Source organism: Rattus norvegicus, chromosome 1 (genome assembly GCF_036323735.1).
Source record: "Rattus norvegicus strain BN/NHsdMcwi chromosome 1, GRCr8, whole genome shotgun sequence".
In the NCBI taxonomy this organism is placed as follows: Eukaryota; Metazoa; Chordata; class Mammalia; order Rodentia; family Muridae; genus Rattus; species Rattus norvegicus.
In genome coordinates, this window is record NC_086019.1 from 222,939,634 (window position 1) to 222,961,093 (window position 21,460).

At 42.2% G+C, this 21,460-nt stretch overlaps 1 protein-coding gene and 1 long non-coding RNA gene across 2 annotated transcripts in view; both read left to right on the forward strand.

Moving 5' to 3' along the window:
• Gnaq (G protein subunit alpha q) overlaps window positions 1–21,460 on the forward strand; it is a 246,302-nt gene that overhangs the window by 87,181 nt on the left and 137,661 nt on the right. The window lies entirely within an intron of this gene.
• LOC134485208 (uncharacterized) overlaps window positions 1–21,460 on the forward strand; it is a 58,260-nt gene continuing 36,800 nt past the window's right edge. Inside the window, exon 1 of the long non-coding RNA XR_010063205.1 lies at window positions 1–21,460. This exon is cut by the window's right edge and continues 31,964 nt beyond it. This is a non-coding gene — a long non-coding RNA (uncharacterized LOC134485208).

Sequence of the window (21,460 nt, forward strand, 5' to 3'; positions counted from 1 at the left end):
GGACTCATTATAACAGTTGCCACTGTGGGGTCTAAACCCTTCTAGAGTGGACCGTGGGTATTTGGAATGTACTTTATCCCCTCCCCTCTCCTTATGACCTCATCTCCTCTCCCTCCCCTCCCTGTATGGATGGATACACAGATGCTGGCTTATGGAGGCTAGAAGTGTCTTCCTCTCTCACTCTTCACCTTATTGGATTGTTTATGTTATAAAGAAAAGACTTTAACTATTACCTGGCCTGTTTGATAATAGAAAATTGTTCACAGTTGCAAAAGTGGTTCTATCTTTTTGGAGTGCCACAGCAACACTGGAATTTCCTTTAATACTGCCCAAGTGTTGCTTCATTGAATGAGAAGTTTCACTGGTTGTGGAGGGAGCTGTGGACCAGATGGCATGGCACTGTGTGTCTTTTTATAAGCCTCACTCTTTTCTAAGGATTCTAAACTTAGGAAGCGGCTTGTAATGCATTTCAGTAAGTTGCACACTTTTACCAAACTCTGATTCATTTTTCCTTGAGTGTAGGTATCCATTGTTCAGTCCTTGGGAGTTCTTGACTAAAAAAGCAAGTTTATATAATGGTGAGGGGCTTCAACCCACCCCACACTGAGGAAGCACATGTTTTTGGATTTCTTTTGAACAAACAGTGGTAAAGAGTTTATTTATAAATACCATCTTGTCTTCTCTCTGAATACGTGTTCATAGCCAACGATAAAAGAGATTGTCATTTATTGAAGCCTGCTTATGTAAAGTGTAGGACCACGAGACAAGTTCTTTATTTAGTTCTTTCTAAAAGGACGAATTTCATTCATCTTACACAGATATGTTCTTCTGATTACACTCTCTGTCTTGGTCTAGAATTTGATTATTAATAAAAAGGAAGCGATAGTGTGCCTCTGTATTAGCATGGCTAGGGAACTGTCTGGAATTGCAGCGTGGTAAAGAAGGCCTGAATTTGGCAGATGGTGTTCTTCCTGTATTTCTGTTGTAGTATTTCATATGTCATGCATTGTCTCCTCCGTCTCAGGAAGCAAGCATGCTCTTTGGGAGTATTTCCCCCCCACAGCAAAACAGGGACAAAGCAGAGGCTTTTGCCGATAGGATCCTGGTATCCCTGTGCAGCTGATTTGTGATTTCTGTAAGGCAGAGCAGAAGTATCTACAGTCTGTCCATTGCCGGTTGCTGTAGGAGGAAAGCAGCTGATATGGCGCTGTTACATGAAAAGGAATGATAGTGGGGACTCAGTCTGTGCTACCTTCATGCTGACAAGTTCAGTTTCTTTTCATTCTATAGTTTGAGCATCCTTGATCTGAAAATCTAAGATCTCATCATGTGGAGGACAAAGGATAGCTTGCAGGATTCAGTCTTTCCTTCCCTGTCTAAATTCAGTAAAATTACTAAAAAATGTGCTACTAGGCTATGAGTATGAAAAACAAGTGAATTTTAGTTTAGATTTCAGCCTCATCTCACAGAGACTTGTGTATATGCATGTGTTACCATATGTAAAAGCTCTGCATTCTAGAATGTTTCTGGTGCAAGCTTTTCTGACAAGGATACTCACCCTTACCTAGGCTCTAAGTTTGGTCTTTGGAGTTCTGATGGCTCATTTAGCAACCAGTCTTTAGCTCCCTTTGCCTAAGTAGCTACAGGCTGTCACTATGACACCCGGTTTTCCTTTTCATTTGGAGTGGAGGGAAACTTAAGTGGACCAATAAGTGCTAAGAATAAGAAGGACATGTTACAGGAAAGTACCTCATTAGGGTTGGGGGCATGATTCAGTCAGTAAAGCACTTACCGTGTAAGCCTCAAGATCTAAGTTCTTTCCTCAGAATTGAGCTAAACATGCTGAGGCATTATTACATGGGCATGTAATCCCAGCATTGGAGATACAAAGACGGGAGGATCCAAAGACTCCTTAGCCAGCCAGCTAGCCTAATTGATGAGCGTCAGGCAAATGAGAATGGTACCAGGGACATACTCCAGCCCTCATTCTCTTGCTTAGTGAATGAATATATATATATATATCCACTCCTAAGATGTAAGCATTTGTTAAAGATGTTTAAATTATTCTAATTTTTTGTATTTTCTTTAAAAAAAATTCAACATCTTCAATGCTATTTTCCAGGAAAAGTAGCCAAAATTCTAAAGGCTATATTATTCCTGTCTTTGATCAACTCAATAAGAAATTGCTACTTAAAAACAAAACAAAACAAAAACAAGGGAATTTTCTTAGTTCACAGAATGACCACACACTGATTGCATTGAGGAATTTCCACCTGTGTAATAAACAGAACCCACAGTCTGCTGTTTTGGTTTGCCTGTCAAAAAGTGAGGGGAGCCAAAGATTTTGTAGGCTGTAGAAACCAACCACTGGATGAGGAAGAAGAGGAAAACTTTTGAGGCGTGAGCTCACAGGAGGCCTGAGAAGCTGAAGGACTGTGCTTGGGAGAGATGAACTTCAGCCCATTTCAATCTTTCAGCACTCACTCCTGATTCGAATTCCTGGGAAAAAGTGTTGGATTGGCTGAGTCTGGATTCTTTGCTAGTTCTTTAGACAGGGGAAGGAAGTCTGGTCAATGTGATTGACAGTCCCTGGGGGAAATCTGGGTACTGCTAGTGGAAAAAGGAGAACAATTCTGGCCCAGCTCACAAATGTCTACTACAAAAGTGCACAGTCGATTTATAACATGGAATGACATGTGAACTCTCTGTAGATGCAAGTCCTCTGAGTTTACTTAGCATTTACCCTAAAATAAAATTTCTTATTCTGGACTTACTCTGAGTTACAGGGTGGGAAGGGACTTAAAGAGGCTACTGACTCAGTGACAGCTATCTGCTCTCGGTTTGCTCTGCAGTGACTCCATACCAGCATCTGAGTCCTAGCAAGGAAAAGCCAAAGAATCTGGCAGTCTTTACATTTGTTAAGATATCTTCATTTCTTCATAGTCTAGGCCTGAATTTTCTAGGCCTGAATTTTCTCATGTGTGGGAGTGGGACAAATAATAAGATGGTTTCAAAGTTCAAAAGATAATACACGGGAAATACCTTTACACTTTTTGGCAGTGTCAAGTAGAGGAAAGCAATCCTTGGAGTGATGGCTGTTGGGATGGGATGCCGAAAGGGGCACAGAGCACTCCTCACCTGGACACGTTCACAACAGGAGGGAATTTGAGCATGTGGCATTTTCTAAAGCAGTCTTAAGAAATTAAAGCAGGTGATGAACTAGACAATCTGAAGTCCCTTCTGATAGTTCCCTTGTGCTGATCCCTCTTTTAAAACAGACAGGAGAGGACTGAAGTGAGGAAAGAGTGCAACAATAGACTGGCACTGGCTCTTCTCCCTTCTGTGTTCTTACTGAATGAAGCACAGTTTATGCACAGAAGAGCATGTGGGTTCTCAGGAGTGAGTTTCGAGTGTCACTACTTTGAACATGTCTGTACCTAAAGCTCTTACTTAGTCTGAGTCAACACAGCCAGTACCTTAGGCTCATTACCTCTTATTCTAGATAAATCTACCAACCTCAGGGGATCACCTCCTTGATGTTTAAGGACATTTACTTTACCAGTGTTTCAGCCTGTATATGTGAAGGCACATATTGTATGAACTTTGGTATCTGTATTTCACTTAAATCATATTTGAGGGGTCCCACAGAATTTTGCCTGATGGTGAAAATATTTTTTTTTAATCTGTTTTGTCAAATGGTCACATTTTTTTAACATCTAGTTTTCTAGCTATGTAGGCACTCTTGAAACTGGCTTTGGTAAACATAAGAATAATACATAGGGTTTACAATGTTAAGTTAGAAAGTATGTATTTAGTCACTTCCAGTGCATATGTATTACCAAAGAGTTTTCTAGAACATGCTAACATTTATATGACCTTTGTTTATAAGAACTGTAGTCGTTCCACATCAACAGCAGTTGATATGTCTTTTTTTTTGCTAATCTGGGGCTAGTTGGTATGCTTGCATTTTTTCTTTGATCATATTGAATAATTTTTCATGTTCATTTTAAAACAAAACCACATAAACTTTTTACCCTGTCTCTATTGGATTACCTGATTTATCATTGCTTTGTAGGAGCTTTTTATATATTAAGGATACAACTCTCTGCTTAGTAAATGCAATTGTGAATATCTTCTTTACTTGGTGATTTACTTTTCATTTTCTTACTGGTTCCTCCAATAAAAGTTCTTAATCTTAGTCTAGTTAGTCATTTTTCTTCCTCTAATTAGTCCTTTTAAAGTAATCTTTGCTTACTTTAAATTCATATAAATAACCTGGACTTTTTCTTTTTTATAGATATATATTTTTATTGGATATTTCTTTATTTACATTTCAAATGTTATTCCCTTTCTTGGTTTCTTGTCCATAAGCCCCCTATTCCTCCCCCTCATCCTCTTCTTCTATAAGGGTATTCCCCCTCCCCAACCAACCCCATTTCTCCTCTTCCCGCCCTGAGATCCCCTAACACTGGGGCGGGGGGGAGGTCAAGCCTTAGCAGGATCAAGGGCTTCTCCTCCCATTGGGCCTAACAAGGCCATCTTCTGCTACATATGCAGTTGGAGGTTTTGGTAGTGGTTTAGTCTCTGGGAGCTCTCGTTGGTTAGTATTGTTGTTCTTAGGGGGTTGCAAACCCTTTCAGCTTCTTTAATCCTTTCTCTAACTCCTCCAGTAGGGGTCCCTTTCTTAGTTCAATGGTTGTCTGTGAGCATCCCCCTCTGTATTTGTCATGCTCTGGTTGAGCCTCTCAGGAGACAGCTATATCAGGCTCCTGTCAGCATGCACTTCTTGGCTTCATCAATATTGTCTAGTTTTGGTATACACACACACACACACACACATATATACACACACACACACACATATATATACACATATGTACATATATACACACATCATACATACATATATATACACACATATACATACACATACACATATACATACACATACACATATACATATACATAGGCTGGATCCCCAGGTGGGGCAGGCTCTGAATGGCCATTCCTTCAGTCTCTGCTCCAAACTTTGTCTCCATATTCCCTCCTATGAATATTTTTGTTCCCCCTTTTAAGGAGGACTGAAGCATCCACACTTTGGTCATCCTTCTTCTTGGGTTTCATGTGTTCTGTGGATTGTATCTTCAGTAATTCGAGCTTTTGGGCTAGTATCCACTTATCAGTGAGTGCATACCATGTGTGTTTATAGCTAAAATAAACTTCTTCATATATTGTAGAGTGCTGTGTGAAATAAGGAGCCACATTTTAATATTTCTACCTTGCAGTCTTACTGACCCAGCTGATTTACCACATACCATCTGGGGCCGTGCAGGATCGCCCTGGACACATACGATGGATGTGGTTGGTTCCAGGCTGACTGTTGGGAGCCATTTGTTTATTTTGTGTCTCTTTCTGTCTGTCAGTACTAAACTACTGATGACCAAGCTGTATAAGGAGTTTTGATATTGGACAGGGTAAGTCCAATAAGCTTTGGTTTTTCTCTTTGAGACTGGACAGAAGCTGTGTTGATTCTCTTATATCTAAAGAGTTTTTGGTTTTGTTCTTTATCTAGGAAAAAATTGTCATTTTGGTTAGGCTTCCTAGGCAGAACCCAAATGTTTTTGTAGTTTACTCTGTAAAGCAGTGTCTTCCTTTTCCCAAGGCCTCTGCATGTTTGCTGTTGAGCTTGTGTTTATCTGTGGCCAAGTACAAAGCCTTTTATTTTCCTAGATTGATAACATGACATTAAAAAAAAAAAACAACAACAGCAGTTACATCAGTTCTGAAGGTTGAACTTGCTTTGTGCTTTCATCAGTATTTGTCTTTTTTAGCATTTCATTTAAAAAGAGTAGAAGCTAGTCTGAGTGCAGCGGGAATCAATTCCCTTTCCAGCAGTGTCTTTTGGGCTGACATTTCCTCTGCAGCACAAATTAGCTAATGCGTTAGCAGAATCCTTTCCTGTTTCCTGTCTCCAGTGTCTACAGCACTTGAATTGAACAGGTTTGTCTGGATTTTCGTTCTTCATTGTGTGATCTGTAGCTTTTGTAGAACTAGGCCATTTTCTGTTGTGCAGTATAAAAGCTTAGGTTAAGTAAGAAGGTAATAATGAAAGCTGTCTTGCCACTTGTTAACTGTAGTGTTTTAATCTGGGTTTTAAATGTTTTATTTATGTGTTACAACTTGTTTTTGTGAGTATACAAAAGCAAATAAACCTGTATGTTGTTTAGTATGGTTTGATCTGGTTTTTGATTTTTGAGATAGGATACCTTAGTTACTTTTCTATTGGAGTGATAAAACATTATGGCTAAAGCTCCTTAGAGAAGGAATGGATCTTTTGTTTGTTTGTCTGTTGGTTTGTTTTTGTATTTTTGGCTTTTGATTCTAGACAAGTGCGTGACTGTCACTGTCATGACAGAGACTTGTCACAGCAGACAGATGGACATGATGCTGGAGCAGCAGTGGAGAGCTCACAGCTCTAACTACAACCCGGAAGCAGACAGCAAACTCAAAATGACAAGTCTTGAAATTCTCAAAGCCCTCCCTGAACAGTGCCACCAACTGGGGACCACATATAAAAGTGGCAGAGCTTTGGCGGCACTCTCACTCTTGCCGCCACAGAAGCCTTAACCAGTGTGGTTCTCATGCCTCACAGCCTCCTTAATGCCATCACAGGCAGCAGAAAAACTAGGTAGTTCTGTGCACACATTCTTGTCTACCTGGCTCGTGTGTACACAGTTCATGTGGGAATATATGTGTGCACACATTCTTGTCTAACTGGCTCATGTGTATACTGTTTAGTCACATGAGAATAAATCTGAAGACAGAGCAGAATTCAACCTGTGTTGCATATAAGCAATGAGTGCCTGTATATGATATTTGTGTCCTATCTACATCGTGGCGCTTCTCTTATCAACGTATCCATGTTTTCCACATTCATAGCACAAGTCAACTTGAGCTAATCCATTCTGTTTAAAATAATATGACTGGGAACCCTCTTCTAATCTCCACAGGCACTAGACATACACAAAAATATGTAGGCATAAATAAAATATGTAGGCATATATTTTTCTCAACCTACTTTAATAAGGGTTCAACCTCCCCTCTAGCCTATCACCCACCGGACATAGTGGAAAAGAAAGGCTGTTAGGACACAGGGGAAGTGGACCTGTTAAGAAATAGTTCTTTAGGATGATTCCAATCTTCATTGTTCTCAGTTCAGTCCACTAGCAAACACCACAGGTGAACCAGCAGCTGCCGTCAGGTCCACTCAGCAGATACCACACAGGAACCAGCAAAGGCAGTTCAATCCTGAAGAAACTGTGAGGCTTCTCAACTAGCCTAAGTCCTCTGAAGCAGCAAGACGTGGCAGGAACCTAATGAGAAGCTCTTTGTCGAGTTTCTCTCTATGAAGTCAGCAGGAATGATGCCCAGCAATGTAATGTAAGGTGAAGACTAGCAAGGACGAGCAATGCAAATCAGCGCTTGAGCTCCCACTGTCTATGGGGTCATATTTATATTCCTTCTAAACATCATGTGTTTGGTATAACAAAACTTCCTTTCACCTATGTCTGCTTAAGCAAAACATTCTTTCATGTGACTGCTTTAACAAAATATCATTTCACTTTTGTGCCCAGCAAAATGTCATTTGACATAACTGAACTTCCAAAGAAACCAGAAGTTATGATTTTGAAAATAAATAGGAAGCTAAGTTTTAAAAATTAGCATGACCAGAAGAATAGCAACACTGGAGGATGGAGTTTGAGCTTTTCTTATTTAAACCTAGCTCAGGATTTATTTAGCACAAAATTTGACTGTGTTGAATGAATGAAATGAATGAATCAATGAATGAATGAACATTTGTTGACCTGGATAAGCATTGATGCACTACGGTGTGGGTATACTGTTTATGAATACAGTTAACAGTCAAGCACAACTTCTTTTGAAACTGACTGTAATTGAATTGCCTTTTGATATTGAACAAAGTAATCTTTGAATTCAGTTTCCTTATTGACAAATAGTGGTTATTATAATTCTACTTCCAGAATATTATGAGAATCTTGACCATGATAGAATCTACTTGTGCCTTATTTTCTGTTTCTCTTACTTCCAGATTGTTCTCTTTCTTATCTTCTTTAGCTGAGGCGTCCTCACCTTAGTTCAGCTCCAGGGAGATGCTACCAACATGGGGCCCAGGCCCTTGGGTATGTGGGCAGCTGCAGCCTCAGGCCCACCACAGCACACTATTCAAAAGCACAATTCTCACACAGAGGACCTTGTCAGGAGTCAGGTCATCCTTTAAGGTCAGTCAGCAGCTTTGAGAGAAATAACTAAAAGCAGCATTTTCTCATGTGTTCAGAATTTTCAATATTGTTCATTAAGGAACTCACTGTTTCTTTTTTAAAATGAGTCTGATGGGTTTCTGTTGCTGAGCAGATGGAAAGTACTTGGCATACAGTAACTGAATGGCTAAGTGAAAGATCACCCCTCGTGACAGTGGGCAACATGTTCAGCTTTGAACAAGCATGTGTATTGCAGGATGAGATTGACAGTGTTTCCCCAGTCACTTTCTTATTTTGGATGACCCCATGGGATTGTGGCTTCCCCTTCCTCTTTTTGGTAGGTAGAGGACATGGTACATTGTTGGCTACAACCTGCCAAGCTGTTAATGCATCTGTAATTTAGATAACCACTGTGCACTGAAGATGAGCTCTGTGAACCAAGTATTTGATGAATGAGTGGTCGATTCTCAGACTGTGAAGATGATGTATGGGGTGGACAAGATCATCCAGGTGGACAGTTGCTGTGACATCAGCTATTTCTCAATTGAGCTACACTACCCCCACCTGGGCATCTCTGGGTGCCATGCAGTTGTGACCTACAAGAAAAACGTGGCTGAGCAGTACATCCAGGTCCTCACGTGATCACTGCTGTGTGGGTGGAGTTGCCTTCCACACCCTGCTCTACTGTTGTTATCTGTGTCCAACTGGACTTCTCTGGTAGAAAGTTCAGCCATGGAAGCCAGGATGAGGGTGGCTTGCATCAGTCAGCAAGCCTGGGGGTAAAGTGCAGGGCAGAAGCTTGGTTTCCAGGTGAAGGAGCCAGGAGTTGGTCAGAGTCAGAACAGCTGTAGCCAAGAGGCTGGGACTGGTGGGACAAAAGCCTCATCTCAGGAGCGCAGCAGGAGCTGGTCAGCGAGGTCCACAGCATCTGGGACACTCTTCTCCAGGCTGAGCCCAGAATGTCTACATTTCTAGACAGCAGTGGATAAGGTTGACTGGTTAGGGTAGTAGTAGCTGTTAGAAAAAGCCTCAGTAGGAGAAGCCAAGACCCTGCTTGAGGTAGTACAAGAAGCATGTTGTTCACTTCTCATTGTGCTCTTTTTTTTAAAAAAAATCTCATAGAAGACCAGGCATGCCTGTATTTAGAACAAAAGCCTTTTCAGCTATTAAGTGTCCCTTCTGACACCTGGAGTATTTTTTTTTCCAGCTTGTTTGCCCTATTTTATGTCTTCCTAATTCCTAACTTTTTTTATTTTGTGTGTGTGTGTGTGTGTGTGTGTGTGAGAGAGAGAGAGAGAGAGAGAGAGAGAGAGAGAGAGAGAGAGTGAGAGTGTGATTGTATTCCTATTTGCCTGCTTGTTTGTTTTAAGAACATTAATGACTAAATGAAAACATAGGAGGGAGTATGGAAACAAATAGCATGTTGTTAATATCCTCATGGTTTTTGTAGGTATGCATTCATACGAATATGGACACCAGCAAGCAAACATGCAGGAAAAATAATGTCACTTTATGCCGGAGAATGATGGTTGCTTAGTTCCTTTTGTGCCTTCTCATCTTATTCTGCTTTTTTCCTTCTTTTTAAAAATTTTTCTAACAAGGCCTCATTATATAACCCTTGAACTTGAAATCCTCTTGCTTTGTTGTTAGTGCTGGGAATTTAGACCTTATCACATGGAGTATGCTTTTTTTTTTCTCTAGGAAAATAAAGAGGACTTGCTGTTCTTGCAAAGGACCTGGATTCCATCACCAGTACCTATACAATGGCTTAACTGTTTGTCACTCTAGTCCCAGGGAATCTGGTGTCTTCCTCGAGTATCAGGCACACATGTGGTGTACACATGTGCATGTAGGCAAAATGCTCATACCCACACAGAGTGATAAAATATGAAATAAAATCATGTAGTCATCACCAATATTGGTGGATGCAGTATAAACTTGTTCTTTGAACAGATACAGTAATTTTATGCTTTTTAAAGTTGGCAAGAAGACATTTGTGAAGTTGTTACCACTGCTCCCTGTGGTGATTGAGCCATTTTCTTTTACAGTCTTGTCTCACTTGTATGAATGGAGAGAGATTTAGAGGAATGGTGTTCCTCTGGTGAGAAACTGCCATGCTGACATGCATTAACCTGGGTGCTAGGTTCCCCACTTCTTGCAATGTGTACACCTCCTCTGTGGTATATGGTGTACACTTCCTCTGTGGTATATGGTGTACACCTTCTCTGTGGTATATGGTGTACACCTCCTCTGTGGTATATGGTGTACACCTCCTCTGTGGTATATGGTGTACACCTCCTCTGTGGTATATGGTGTACACCTCCTCTGTGGTATATGGTGTACACCTCCTCTGTGGTATATGGTGTACACCTCCTCTGTGGTATATGGTGTACACCTCCTCTGTGGTATATGGTGTAATGGTTTTGAGTTAAACGGATGGATGATGTGTTGAGCATGTCAGAGACTGCTGGTTATGATGTAGTGAGGAGACCTAGGTAAGAGTTCTCTTAAGGGTATTAGCCTCTTTATGTGTTCTTGATGGCATTGGCCTAAAGTATGGTCTGAGGATCTGTTGAGCATTGACTACCTGGCTTCCAAAGGTAATGATACAAGAGCCACTGTTCTATGTACCCCAGACAGATCCTCACCAAAGTTGAATGTCCAGACAATGTTGTCACAAGTTTTAGGAATTTTGACTATAGCTTGCTTTGGGCCAGGCAGTGGCAGCTTCCAAATGGAGGTACTATTTGACTCTGAAGGATGTAGAGTAAGCACCCAGCAGGCACTTCTGTGTACTGTATCTATAGTCTCTGAAAAGTTTATAGGGTTTGCACCCCGCCATGGGGAAGGGTCTTCTTTTTATTTGCATAGCAGTCTCTTTTGAGCAAGCTGTATCTACAAATGAAGTTAACCTTTTCTAGTAGGCACAGAAGGCACTGTCCAGTTACCTGAGTGTAGGGTTGGGAACATGATTTTGAGGTCTAAGGGAGCATGTCTGAAATATAACATTAAAGTAAGCATAAACCACACAGGTAGTTTTGCAAACTGTACATTCGTATTCAAGTAGATGTGGGGTGGTCCTAGGATGAGCCTGTGACTTTTTTCTTAAAATTTTGGTTGTGAGCCTAGCCTTTAATGGCTGAGCAATCTCTCCAGCCCAGTGAGTTTCCTTTCTTGACAGGCTTCCAGGTGGTGGTGCTGTTGCTTGAGTCCCTGTGGGCATAGAACACTGGCTCTGCCATCAGGGGCAGTGTGAAAACACTAGGGACTAATATTAGAGAAAGCACCCCATTGGGTGTCCATCAGTAGGCTTTCAGCCATGGGACATTAAGCTAGTGACTTAAACTCGAAACAGTAGGCTCCCCTTCTGGAAAGTGGGATGATGATGATGATGGCTCACTTTGTAGTTGATATGAGCATTAATGGGAAAATAGAGCTACTCATTTATAGTGATGTTAGTGCATAGTATGTGGATGCTAAATAGTTGTTAAACTCTTCTTAGAAGGTCGGGGTTAGGAGAGAGAAGCCTTTAAGGAAAGTCCAGAGGTTTTCAGAAAAAAAAAAAAAACAAAAAAAAAAAAACAAAAACGTTGATTGCTTAAAGTACAGGAGAGTCTTTGACTTGAGGACTAGATGTAGTCTCCATTATCTATCAGCAACAACAGTGATTTCTTGTGAGCAGCTGTCTGACCTCTGGTTGGACCCAGCATGTAGCATGTAGATGAAAGAACCCTAAAGAGCCGGAGGATGTAGATGCTGCTGAAGTCCAGTACCCTGACACTCCCTAGTAGTCTGTGTAGCTTGTCACCTTGACAGCAGGGTATTTTCAAGGAAGGAAGAACAGCTAGATCAGTCAGGAAGGGGGAGGGGCTAAGACAACCTTTCAAGCACGTCTGGACCCAATCTAGATACAGGCTTTTAGCCTAATTCACTCAAAAGTGCTACATAGCTAGCATTGTAATTTTGCCCGTGAGAAAGATCTCAGATATGTTCCCATACGTTACTGAACATGTAAGTTACAAAGGATGAGCTGACAACTAGAGCTGAGTTTTATAATGCTTAGAGTGCAGCTCCTGTCTTGACTCCAGAATGCCTTTGGCACCAGGATACTCACTCGTGGTTTGCCTCTTCCTTTTCTTTATCTTCCTTCCTGCCACTCTGGGTCAGTTAATGGAGTGTTACCCCTGTTGGATGTTCTGTGTTCTGACAGTTTCTTGTGAATAGATCTCGTGATATTTATAAAAACCAACATATTTTTGTTTTGGAAAAAGAAGAAATCTAACTTTGATAAAAATAATTGGGTTTCTTAATTGCACATGGTAAAGTGTGTATCTTGTAACTCATACTGAAGAGTTTTTCTGCCACTAAGTTATTCAGAGTATGTTATTTGTAGTTGACATCAAGCCCAACAATGACCCAAAACTGCAACAATAGCTTAGGTGTTTTCCCTGGATCCTCACCAGATCTATATTATTTTAACAGTTGTACTTTCCTATGGAAAATAAACATTTTACTGTAGAAGTTAGATCTGTTTCTACCTCCCAGCGCTGTGCACCCAGAAATAAGACTCAGACTCAAGATATATTTACAAATACTTTGGCCATTAAACTAGACTCTTCTCTGACTAGATCATAACTTAAAATAACCCGTTTATTCTAATCTACACTTTGCCATTTGCTGGTTATTTGTGCCCAGATTCCGTGCCTTGTTGAGTCTTTCTGGGGGAATCTCCTGTCTGGCACTCTCTTAGAATCCTTCCTGCCTCCTGGATATCCCCTCTTCTGTTCTGTCCATTCCTACAGGCCATAGGTTTTCTTGATTGACATCCATATAATACGCAAAGTATTCTCTCTAATTTTACTTGATATGTCATGTCAGAATAAATACTTTTCATTTCCTTTTTTTCCTTCTTTTCCATAAATATCTTTTAATGTCAGGGCCTTTTAAAGAATTGCTCTCAATTTTGGACAGCAAAGTTGTTATCACAAAAGTCAGTAGTAAGACTATCATTCTAGTGAAGAGAGTCTTGATGTTAATACTCACAGCGTTGAACAGTATGTGTGAACCTTAGGCATGCATACCGAGAATGAAGAAGCGGTCTATTTTTCACTTGCGGTATATTTGGAAATTTATGATGATGGAAAGTAAAAATCCACTGCCTCCCTAGAGAATACTGCCTCAGGGCTAGAGGTCGATCTGTCAGTTATCCCTGGCTATGCAGGCATGAGGATGAGTCCAGTCCCTAGGGCCAATTTAAAAGCTTGAGCCAGGTGTAATGGTGGTTGTAATCCCAGGGATTGGAAGGTACAGACAATGGATCTCTGGAGCTCAGTAGCCAAAGTTTAGCCTGCCTGGCAACCTTCATGCCAAAGTAGGAGACTCTCAAAAAACAGGATAGCTGACTCCAGAGTAACATGTCTGGCTGCTCTGGGCTCTTTGTAATCACATTCCCACCAAGCATACAGCTATTTGTACACACATAACTACATCTACACTGTAAATAAGTAAGTGACAAATAATGTCTTTTCACTATTTCTAGTAGCCGAGGTTTAAACCCTGGGTCTGGAGCAAGTGACAGAGGGCATCTGCAGCCAGACAGATGTTCTCGATGCTCACATTTTGTTTAAATGTGTACAGAAATCTGTAGGACTTTCTGCTCCAGTCATTGAATGTGTAATATACTTAATGCTAAGAGGCACATTATCGTCCCCACTTGCTATTAGGAAAAGTTGAGAAAGCCTACATTACACACTATAGCCGTGCCGCCCTCCATTCCCTGATGTGTGTGTTGAAGTCCTGACTCCCTGGGTTGTTCTATTAGGAAGTGGTGCCTTTGGGAAACCATTACACCATGAAGGTGGTGCAGTCCTTGTGAATGGTATCAGTGCCCTCGTAGAATAGGCCCCAGGGCTATTGTTCACCTTTTCCACCATGTGAGACCGCAGTCTGGAGAAGTTGCGGTCTACAACCAGAGAGCAGGCCCACACCACAGTCTGCTGGCTCTTTGACTTTGCGCTTCATAGGCTTATAAGTTCCCAGTTATGGGGCTTTATTATAGCAGCTGACTGACAGAAACTACACTGAAATTGAAGATTAGATGCATGGTTTAAGTCCAGATTTCACAGCCAGCCATGGCAGGTCATGAGTCTGCCTGTTCTAAGGTTCTAGTGGAAGGAAGGGCAGTCTTCTTATACATTGGCTTCGTTTGGAGGAAGCCAGAGCAGTCCTGGTGGAGGATGAGGCAAGAAAGACAAGTTCTGCTGTACTACACACACCAGTCCTGTGATGGCGAGTGTTCTGCATGGCTGTGGAGACAGGAGAGCTGTAAAGTACAGGCAGTACTCTGGGAGTTGAAAAATATGGGGGAGTGGTGGATCCTGCAAGATGGGACAGATTTATGGAGGGAGTTAAAGGCTGTAAAAGTGTAGTATAGGAGAACCAGGAGAGCAACTTTAGATTGTATCCTCCATGGCGGGCTGTAGTCCATTCTTCCTTCCTTCCTTCCTTCCTTCCTTCCTTCCTTCCTTCCTTCCTTCCTTCCTCCCTCCCTCCCTCCCTCCCTTCACTCACTCACTCACTCACTCACTCACTCACTCACTCACTCTCTTTACATCCCAATATCTCTGAGAAGGGCCAGCCCTCCCTCCTGTATCATCCCACCCTGGCACATCATGTCATTGCAGGACTAGGGGTATCTTCTCCCACTGTGGCCAGACAAGGTAGCCTAGTTAGTGGAAACAGGATCCACAGATAGGCAACAGGTTCAGGAACAGCCTCTGCTCCAGTTGTTTTGGGGACCCACGTGAAGACCAAACTACACCTCTGCTATATATATGCTATGTGCTGGGTAGCCTGGGTCCAGTCCATGCTCACTCTTTGGTTGGTGGTTCAGTCTGTGGGAGCCTTTAAGGCTCTAGGTTACTTGACTCTGTTGGTCTTCCTGTGGAGTCCTGATTTTCTTCGGGTCCCTCAATCCTTTCCTTAACTCTTTTCACAGGATTCCTTGAGCTCCATGTGATGTTGTTGGGCTGTGGGTCTCTGTATTTGTTTCCATTGGCTGCTGGATGGAATCTCTCAGAGGACAGTTATGCTAGGTTCCTGTCTGCAAGCATAACAGAGTATCATTAATAGTGTCAGAGACTGCTGCTTGCCCATGACTCAATTTGGGACAGTCATTGGTTGGTCATTCCCTCTGTCTTTGCTCCATCTTTGGCCTTGCACATCTTACAGGCAGGACACATTTTGGTTGAAGGTTTTGTGGGTTGGATGGTATCCTTTTCTTTCACTGGGAGTCCTGCCTCGGGTGGGTGGGTTTCATTCCATGGGTCTACCTGAAGCCTTTGGTCAGGAGCAAGACATGGTAGCAGGAATATCACAGATGGTGATGTGTGGAACTGGGAGGTGCACTGGGAGGCACCCCAGAAGTAGAAGCTGAAGTTCAAGGCCAGTCTCAGCCGTGGTTCATGGTGAATTTGAGGCAAAGATGGTTTAAGGTAGAGAAAGGCAGTTTTCAATATGTAGCCCTCTCATCACCCTTACCTGAGTAGTATGTAGGGTCTGCCAAGAAAGAGAGGAGTGAGCAATAAGGATTGGATAGTGGGAAGTGGAGGGAAAACTTAGTGGGAGACAGTGAGTGGGAGTTAAGAGACAGGGTATGAAACCAAGAGAAGTCAAGTTGCTGAGTACGGTTGTGCTGCTAGGATCTGGTCAGAGGTAGCTCTAATTAGCTATTTTCCAGGGTAGTCAGACCCCATATCCTCGTCCCCATCTCCACAATAACAGGAAACAGGTATAACATGCATAATTAAGAATCCAGATAGGCCTAACTCTCATCCTAACAAAATGCTTCTGCTGCAGTAAGTTATCTTTCTGACTTGTAATGTACTATCAGATCATCTTGACCTTGATGGTTGCACATGCAATTTAATCTCAGGGTAGACCAGACTGTAAATCACCACAGCCCACTATCCATGGGCTCTTCACAGACCCCAGGATCACAGTCTGATTTAGTAAATAACTGTGCTTAGTCAAGAAACCCTGATTCAGTGAAGCAGTAGCTCTGAGGGGTCTGTCAGCCTGGTGAAAGAGTGGACCCTGACGGATCAGAACACATCCTGCAGTGGGCAACAGGGCAGCACACAGCTGGAATTCCTAACAGTCTACCCATCAGAGTCTGCTCCATGAAAATGAGACATTTGAGAGGGCAGCAGTTACCCTCTGTTCTTCCCCAAGCCAGCAACACTGTGTGCAGCTCTGTACATGTAACCCATGCTTTGTGTATTTACTTAGTAAATGTGGGGCAGAAGAGCTCACCAGAGTGCACAGGTGTCACCCAGCACCGGACCCTTTAGCTCCAGCCTGGTCGGCTCTGGCTCTCAACTTCTACCAGAGACCTACCATGACCACTACCTCTTCATTCTTTCATGAATTGCTTCTATAGGATCCTTTCTTTCTAATTATCCTTTTATGATTGTACAGGGTAATGTGATTCTTTAAATAATACCTCATACAGAGAGTGAGGAGGGAAAGATAGAGGGGGAGAGAGAGCACAAACCAGTAGTGCATACATAGTTTCATTTAGCATTGCTATAATATTGGAAACTTGTAAATTAGCCAGATCAATAAGAAAAAGTTCAAATATAATATAGGTACTCAGGATTTTTGTGCTATTGAAATAAACAATAATGTGGGATTTATACTAATGCAATGTTTGAACATTGTAGTATTATGCAGAACATAACCTTTGTTTTAAAGACATAAAAGGAATCTAAGATGTTTGCTCACTTGTAGTATTAGTAGACAGAAAACTATAGCAGACTTAACAGCAAACGTCAGCTTGCTTCTGAGATGTGGAACTAACAACTTTTCTTTTGTGTATCTATTGTGGTTTGAGTGAGAATGGCCCCAAAGACTCATTTGTCTTGTTTTTAGTTAGAATGTTCCAGTAGGATTAGGAGGTGTGGTCTTGAATGGAGGTGTGTCATTTGGAGGTGGGCTTTGAGGTTTCAGAACTCCATAGGAGGATTGGTGTCTCTCTTTGCTGCCTGCAGGCAGGCGTAAAGCTTGCAGGTACTCCTGCAGCGCCATGTGTGCTGCCAGGCTCCTTGGCATGAGAATAATAGTGGGCCAGTCTCTGAAACTGTAAGCAAGCCAATTAAGGGCTTTCAGAGTTGCCTTGGTCATGGTGTCTCTTCACAGAGTAGAGCAGTGACTGAGACAGTGCCATTTGTTTCATGTGGTCTCTTTGTGCCGTTTACTTTATTCTCTGTGCTGTTTGCTCACCTGTCCGTCCATTCCATCACTGCATACCTATGGTCCAAGCACTGTACTTCCGGAATCAAGAACTCAGCTGCCCTTCAGTTGCTAATCAGCAATCCAGTTAAGTACATGGTAATTTATAATACAGTGTGGTGAGTGATACCAGAGAAAAGTTGAACACGTCCAGGCAGGTGATAGGATGGAAGGGCAGAAACAAGAAGGCTCCCTAGAACTTGCTTTTGCTAATGATACTGTTTCCTGTTTGCAAAGTTCTGGACTGCTTGAAGTATGGTCTCTGTCCCCCAGGAACATGTAAGCCATGTGATAGGAATGACAGCAAGTGGCCATGCACTTACATCATGCCCTCTATATTGGTATTATACAGTGTGAAATAAGGGCTACAGGTTGACAAGGCAGTTCGTAGCCTGGATCATTCTGTGAGAGAGCTGTAGGCTTCAAGAGTAACTGTGTCTTATAAGGTTGCCACAGCTCATAGATGAAGGACGTGATAATTAACTCCCTCTCTTTACATTCTTGGCCATTTTTATGGTGCGTTTTTTCTTTTATCTTTTGCATTGCTTTTTACCCCCAGAGAAAGTCTTTTAAACTGTTTGCTTTAGTATTTTTAGCGATAGTTGTTTCTAAAGTAAAATAATGGGTTTGAGTAAATAAGCAGGCTTCTGGGGCATGGGGCGGAGGAGGTCCTGTTGCCTCCAGTAGCACAGAGTGGGCCAGCATATGGGGCTTTTGCAGTGGCACAGAGTGGGCCAGCATATGGGGCTTTTGCAGTGGCACAGAGTGGGTCAGCATATGGGGCTTTTGCAGTGGCACAGAGTGGGCCAGCATATGGGGCTTTTGCAGCGGCACACAGTGGGTCCGCATATGGGGCTTTCGCAGTGGCACAGAGTGGGTCAGCATATGGGGCTTTTGCAGTGGCAGCTCAGGTTCCCAGAGGTCTCACTACACTCACTGTGCAGCATCTCAGCTCCTCAGTACAGGCCAGAGTGTAAACAGGAAAGGCTCCCAGTGAGAATCTCAGGGCCTTCTGTGCGCATGGGCCTGTGCCTAGGCCATCTCTAGGTTAGTCAACCCTGGATGAAAGCCAGGCATCTACTACGTAGTGGGATGAGGGCAGAGTAGGCACTGTGTTCCAGGAACAAATGTCCAGCCCAGGGTCCTGTTGCTGCCATGATTTTGGCATTTGGAGATCACAGTCTTAACATTTGTATCTGCAGTTGTGATAGCCCCTTACAGTCACCTCTCCTCACCTTCCCACAACCTCCCCAAGACATGCCCTGATGCAGTGAGGTTTCACGTTGCTAAGGTTTCATTATTACAAAACATGTGGTGGAGCTTCATCGTAAATAATTAAAATCTCTGACAAAGAAAATGAGCTGAGCATATTCTGTGATCCAGTAAACTGATTTTCCCTGTCTCACAGTGCTCTGTTATCTGCTAATTCCCCAAACTCCATAATTAACAATGGGCAGCTGTGTTCTGGAGAAAATTATCCAGGTTTGGCCTGGGTGCCTCTACCGTGATGGGGTTCAAGGGGGTTGGCTGGGTTCCTAGCAGTGTCTCAAAGAGCACTTCAGTCACTTTCCCTTGTAATTAAGTGTCATTGTAAACAGATGTGTTTATTCCTTAGTAACTTAGATGACTTCTGGAAGATAGAGTCTAGCCACCCTGTCATGCACTGAGTGTTTCACTTTTGAAGACAAGACAGTGAGGGAAGCAAAGGCTTACTCTGAGGGTGGACAGTATCAGTCATGCCCAGTGCCTTCTGATGTTAGTGAACATGGTGTGTGTAGACTGAGCTCATTATCTCATTGAGCTGATGGTTTGGAGTTAGAGAAGGACTGTTTTAGCTTAAAACCCAGAGCAGATGCATGTGTGTGCTTCCTCTGTTTGGGTCCTGATTTGAATAAAAACCAAGTTTAAAAAAAGATATTTTTTAGGTAATTAGTGAATTTGAAAAATAAGCTAGGTATTCTTAGTTTTGTTAGGCATGATGATGGCATTGTGGGTTGTATAGGAAATTACCCATAAACTTAGAAGTGCACTTGAAGCTTTTAGGGTAAAGGCAGATAAATAGCATTTTAGTCAAAAGAGAAAGTTAGAAGAGCAGAAGACCAGGGAAGGCAAATAGAGTAGTCTGGTGAAATATGTTTTAGAAGATAAAGACCATCATATTTATTCTTTTACGACCTCCCATGAGCCCTCACTATTTCCCCTCAGCATTCATGTCCTCTCCTTTTTTGGTTAGTAACCCACTGAGTCTGATTAATGCTGTCCATTAGAGCGCTCATGCCTGCCGGAATTTACTGGGGTTTTGTTTGACCATTCTCCAAACTTTATGTGTGTTGAAGATTTTGCATAATAAATGGTTTGAAGCAACAAACTTCTCTAGAAAGAAATTTTGTTAAGTAATCTGCAAGTATTCTAGCTGAGGGTCTTTGGCTATAAATTCCTGCTTTTTAAAGTGGGGATATTAGATTAGCTCCATAAAGTCCATGCCCTTGCCAGATGATTTCAACACATACATTCTGAGCAGCATACCTCCTGCTATCCTTCACCACACACACACACTCATGGAGGCTGTACTGCAGCTCTTAGTCCTCTTGCTCTTTGCTCAGTCCCCTTAACTCTTGTCATTGGTGCTGGGGAAGAAGGGAAGGGGTTATAAAGTCCTGTTCTTCAGGTGCTGTGCCTCCGACAGGCCTAGGAACGTGCTTCAGAACATGTCTGTATTGTGTGGCCATTTTCCTGCTCAGCTCTGTATGAACAGTATGGTGTTACCTGACAGAGTGTTAGTCCTAGTCACCAGGATTTAGATGTCAGCCCCATCACTGACTACTCTGTGCTTCAGCAAATCTCCTTTATTTTCTGCTTTACTTTTTCTGTTTTGTTAAAGGGGAATGATGAAACTAAATTGCTAACTTACAGAGTGAGGATTAAATGAAAGAATATTCACAAAAGAGTTATGGGTGCTTTTTGTACAGTCATAAGTGTTTGTTGTTCTTCCTCCAGTTGATTCTTATTTTATTTAAAAACAAAAACAAAACTCAGTGGGCTTGGGGCTTTAGCTTAGTGGTATAGTGTAATTCTATAGCATGGGCAGAGCCTTAGCTCTGATTCCAAATTAGAAAGAAATCAGCACTGCACTCAGGTCTGACTGTCATTCTTCTTAATTTCATTGTGTAAATGAATGTATTGGGAAAAGAATAGTAGCTGCTACTTAATCCTCCTATCTTCATACAGACTTAGTTTATCCCCAGTTACCCTGTAAGATCACTGCTGGAAGTGCTGCTTCTTCCCATTTGTGTGGTGTTTTGCTCCCTCCTTCCTCCCCCCTCCCGCCTCCCCCCTCTAGGCTCTTTATGTATAGCTCAAGCTGCCCTCAAGTTCATGGCAAGCCTCCTGCCTCAGTCTGTACTGAGTGCTATGATTATACCATGAGTTGCCATGGCTATCTCTTACATGTTTTTAAATTGTTTAAGCTTTAGGAGGTGTGTGTGTGTGTGTGTGTGTGTGTGTGTGTGTGTGTGTGTGTGTGTGTGTAAAACACCCTTCTCTGTGTGGCATTGTTAGTATGAGGAATGATATCAGATTCTGGAAAGACTAAGAACTTAGAAACTAGACAAGCTAGACAAGCTTGGGTTGAAAATTAGTGTTCATTTGACATCATCTCTCTAAGCTCCTGTTTACCTAAACCTAGGCCTCCATGCCACTTCTGAAGAGCAGTTGTGAAGTTCACGATGTGAAAGAAACTCTGACACAGCCCTTGGTGTGTATTTGATGTGCCTAGCACAGTACCCTGAGGAGGGAGAAGGAGGGAAGCTTTTAGATTTATATTTAAATCTAAATATTTAGTATTTTAGTTAAACCCAGAAGAGCAGAAGACCGAGGAAGGGATAGAGCAG